Genomic DNA, 5490 nt, shown 5'->3' with positions numbered 1-5490 from the left:
GGTTTGCTGGCTCTGTTCTGACAGTCCATTTGTGCAACGGAAAAAGGGCAGTACAAGTACCTCACTTACGGGAAACCTTGAAACCTTGTGGTGCAAAGCTGGGAACCCTCTTTGGTCGGCTATTTTTGTTTTTTACAATATTACTGCATTATGGTAAAAAGAGGAACCAAAATACTAGGCTTTTAAAGGAGAGAGTAGCTTGCTTCTTGCTGCTTGCTGTGAATGACAGCAAGGTACTAGAGAGTCCAGCGAAGGGCCACCAAGAAGATCAAGGGACTGGGAGCACCTCTCCTCTGAGGAGAGGCAGGGACTGCTGGGCCTGTTTAGCATGGAGGAGAGGAGGTTTGGGGGGATCTTATTGGTGTATATAAATACCTGAATGGATGGTGCAAAGAGCATAGAGAGCCATTGTGTTTTCAGCGGTGCCCAGTGCCAGGTCAAGAGGCAACAGGCACAAACTGAAACGTGAGGCTCTGTCTGAGCATCAGGAAATGCTTTTGCACTGTGCGGGTGATGGAGCCCTGGCACAGGTTGCCCGGAGAGGCTGTGGAGTCTCCCTCTTTGGAGGTCTTCAAGAGCTGACTTGACATGGTCCTGGGCAACCTGCTCGGGGTGGCCCTGCTTGAGCGGGGGGGTAGACCAGGCGATCTCTAGAGGTCACTTCCAACCTTAACCATTCTGTGGTTCTGTGAGTCTCACTTGTGTTTTTACATGCTGCGTGGTCTGCTTCCTGTCTTCACATCGTGTGATAAGCACAGTGTGGTTATTTGAGGGGTTTAACCTGGGAAGAAAAAAAGTCACACCAAAGGAAGTTTTTGACTGATATTTGAAGTTGGGTGGTGCAAATAAACAGTTTACTTTTTCAGTGTAATGTTTAGATCTGTTACAGTTTAAATCAGATCTTTATCTTTTAAGACAAAGATTTGCAGCCAACTTTAATCTTGGGGGAAGGGAGGAAGCAAGAGAGAAGTAAAACTAGTTCCTGGTTATGATTGTATACACTGATTTTAAGATGGTACACTTAGACCATCGTGAAACTCTGAGGTCTGTGTTGTTACTGAAAATGCTTTCTGTACCACAAGCCTTTTCTTGAGTTCTGTTTCCCTGATTACTGCTTCGGAGGCCTTAGCAGTCCTAGCATCATCCGTCTTGACCTTTTACAAGTACGGAGTTCTTTTATTGCTCGTGCAACAAGCACGTGCAAGATGCACTGAGGCCCAAGGTAAACTTCATTAAACTCCGAACGTATTCTCTTCTTTATGGCTTGAACTCCCAGTGACTGCATGTTTCTCTGTCATCAGAATATATTGATTGTATCATCAGTGTAGCCTTGGGACGTAAAAAACATGCCTCCTTAGCTGAGAATTGACCATTGTAACACTTAAAATGCTAATTTTTCAGGCACAAAAGAGAGCGAAAGCTAGAGAAGAAACTGTGTGGTCCCACGCTACCTTGAGTACCTCAGCGTGGTGCATCTTGGAGGCAGTGGAGAAGCTGTCAAGCCCTTTGTTGGTAAATAGCACTTCTTTTAATCTGTTTTTGCTTCATGTGTTTATAAAACTTAGTAAATGTGCCATCAAAGGATAAAGATAAAACTATTCTTCCTTACGTTGTGGCCGGTTTAATTTATTGCGCTGTTTTTTCAACAGGATGCTAAAAGAATGACATCTCTTTTGCCGCTGTGTTGTGTAAGTTGACCATGAACCCCCACATTTTTGTTGCAGGGAACCCTCTCTCTCAGGAGAAAAAAATTGCCCTCTAATATTTATGCTTTGCTTTTTCCCTCAGCCTCCGGACATAGATAAACCGGATATTACTGACTTCCAGTCCAAACGAAGAAAGGTAAGAACCAATAATGTCTTAAGCTGAGGTAGATAACTTTTTCAATGCTTTATCACTATTAGAAAAATTTTCTCAAACCTCAGTGACAACATAGACATCAAATCAAGTTAATATTGGCATGTATCCACAATAGATGATGGGCTGTGAAGATTACTCAGGTTAAGAATTATGTTATCTTTGTAAGTTGAGAGCAACAGCTCTAGAACACACCAAGTCGTTTTATCTTGTCCCCCAACTTGGGGTGAAGCTGCATATTAAAATTCCTCTTGAGGCAAGTTTTCTCTTGAAGAAATGATCACAAATAGAAAAATACTGCTTGAGTGGTCATATAGACTTTGTACAGACTTCCGTGTTCATTCGGGCACAGAAAACTAATTTTTCTGCTTTTTATCACCATTCAAAGTAAAGAGGAGGAAAATTGTTAATTTCCGACGCTATAAATCTTACGCTCCTAAATTCCTATTTGGAGGTAGCACAGAACTGGTGAGAATGCTGTGGTAAAGCATGATTTCCTTTCATTTTCTTTAAAAAATGAAAACTAGTCATCTTTTTTTGATGACTTTAGTTAGGGGTATCATTAAATTGCAAAACTGTACCAGGCACAATAGCTCTTGGTGTATTAAATGCCTAACTGGGGGAATTAATATTTTTCATTTTTACCTTTAAAACCAGCGATGAACCATCGTTGGAGTCTGATAAATTTTCCATAAAATTAAATGGGCATCTCTTTCTGCGAAAACATCTGTGTTTCCAGTATCAGTCTGAGTGTACAAATGACCACTTGTTAAGTGTATGGGCTTCTTAGGCTGGAAATCAAAGTGGACAGTAATACTGGTTGCTTATTGCTTTTAACTCTTTCAATCTCTGTATTGTTTAGCCAGCACAATCTCCATTTGGTAAAGTTCTAAAATGAATGTAGCAGCAACTGCTTAGTTTTTAGGGGGGTAGAGGTTTTTTTTTTTCTTTTTCTTTTCTGACGCTATAAATCTTAACGCTCCTAAATTCCTATTTGGAGGTAGCACAGAACTGGTGATAATGCTGTGGTAAAGCATGATTTCCTTTCATTTTCTTTAAAAAATGAAAACTAGTCATCTTTTTTTGATGACTTTAGTTAGGGGTATTCTTGGGCTTATTAAATTGCAAAACCCTTAAATGACCACTTGAAGATCAGGTGACTGAAGGAAATAACAAGATGTGCAAACTTTTCATCTTCTGTTCTAATGAGAAAAGGGACAGTGTCTCAAGAAGTTTCTGTGCTAATTCCTTGACTGGATGGATGTATAATTAAGTTTACAATCACTTCAGAGTTTACAAACATCTCAGATTTCCTGGACCATCTTTTCACCATCTGCCAAATTACAAGGGCATGGAGAAGTGAAGTATATCATAAATATTATCCAAATAACTAAAACCAAATCTGGTGTGAATTCTCAGTTATATTATAGCAATACACCTGTGATAAGGCATTAAGAAAGATCTGCCAGATTTGCAACAGAGAGCCTGAAATTGTCAGCCACTAAATGAATGTTGCACGCAGCTGTCAGTGGGTGAAAGGAGATAGATTGTCTATTCATAATACTAGAATTCATAATGGTGGCGGGAGAAGGGTAGCCCGTGATGAGAAGCAATTATTTGCTGAGGAGACGATCGTGTGTTTTCCTGCTAAAGTGAACATGCGGTTGACGGAACACTTGTGCACTCGGGCTAAACTTCTGCAGTGGGTAGCAGTGATGTGGTATTTTTCTTATTTCAAGGAACTGTACCAGGCAGAATAGCTCTTGGTGTATTGAATGCCTAACTGGGGGAATTAATATTTTTCTTTTTTACCTTTAAAACCAGCAATGAACCGTCGTTCACTCGAAGTAGATTTGTGAACTTACATAAAACATGTCTTATTCAAGGTTTCAAACTGAATGTAATATTTTTTAGAAAGATGTATTTTTGTATACTTTAGAGAGAGTGTGAATCCTATTACTAAGAGCTGGGAGATACTGTGAAATTAAAGCTGCGGTGTAAACGATTTCCTGTTGGTATTGATTTGAACAATAGCATGCTTCCTAAGACTGTATTTTCTGATCCTTAAGACCGCAGGCGGAGCCATCGGTAAATCTTGTAGCCTTTAGGGTTTGTTTTCTGTCTGACAGTTCAGTTAAGTCAGTTTTGCAGAACACGCAGTGGTCTGTGTTAAAAATTAACTCTGGTCTGTGAAAATGCTTTGAAAAGGGAAGTCAAACCCACTACTTGAAGTGCATCTAATGCACATGTAAAGCATTGGATCATATTTTAATGAATGAGATTATTGTAAGATTGACAAGTTGTTTTTTTTTTGAGTGTGTTCTATTGTTTGTGTAACTTTGAAGGGGGAAAATGTAGGGGATGTGAAGCCCAGAAGCCTGTATAATTAGTTGCTTAACACTTCGAATGTTAAATTAATGAATTAAGCTACTAAAAAAAAAAAATCACAGTGTGGGCAGAGGAAAAGATAGGAGCATATTCTAGGAACATGGATTATTTTAATTATGGTAGCATGAATTATTTTGTCTATGAAGCTAACTGCCAAATTTTGAAACGGAATTCAGTCAGACTTTGGCTACTTATATATAGCTTTATGGATTTCGTTACTGGTTTTCTGGTGATTTCCCTCTACAAGTTGAACGGTCTTCAGAATTTTCAAATTGTATTCACTGAGTGCCAAGACCGATGGGGGGAGGTTTATAGTTCTGTAATTTGTTTTCATCAATAAATATTGGAATTAATTTGGGTGGACATAAGGATAAATTGATTGCTGTTTCCCTTTCAAAGCTGGAATCCCAGAATGCATTCCAGCCTCCACCTGTTAAGAGACTTGTGACACCAACAGTAAACCGTCAGCCGATGCGTTATACGCGGTATTCTGAACCATCACCGACTTCAACTACTCAGTCCAGCAAAATTTGCCAGAGAGGAGACACAAAGTTCCAAGTGAGTACATTTTTGAGTCCTTATGTGCCTGTTTTTTTTTTCCAGTCTTGGAATGTTTCTCAAACCAATTGTTATCCTATCTTTGCAAAAAGTACTGATAGTATGTTTGAGGCGAGCTTTAAGGCAGTGGGAACCATTGTGAAATAGATTGAGCTTTTATGGATTTAATTCTGTTTTTGGAACACTCAGTGTCTTGTGGTTGTTTTCACGATGTCATGATGTGCTATTGAGTCATCCTGTTGTCAGTGAAAGAATATTAAAAGACAGAAATGTTTTCCTTTTATATTCTCATGTACACAAAGCTGTCACTGATGAAACATGCTCGTGCTCTGTGTAAACTATTCCAGGTGAGCTATGTGCTCCAAGTGAGAGTTCTGACAATGTGCTGAGTTATCGGTTTTGATTGCTTTGGAGTAGATGGAGTCTGATAAATTTTCCATAAAATTAAATGGGCATCTCTTTCTGCGAAAACATCTGTGTTTCCAGTATCAGTCTGAGTGTACAAATGACCACTTGTTAAGTGTATGGGCTTCTTAGGCTGGAAATCAAAGTGGACAGTAATACTGGTTGCTTATTGCTTTTAACTCTTTCAATCTCTGTATTGTTTAGCCAGCACAATCTCCATTTGGTAAAGTTCTAAAATGAATGTAGCAGCAACTGCTTAGTTTTTAGGGGGGTAGAGGTTTT

Source organism: Anser anser, assembly GCF_964211835.1.
Source record: "Anser anser genome assembly, chromosome: 14".
Classification (NCBI taxonomy): domain Eukaryota; kingdom Metazoa; phylum Chordata; class Aves; order Anseriformes; family Anatidae; genus Anser; species Anser anser.
This window is presented reverse-complemented; position numbering follows the sequence as displayed.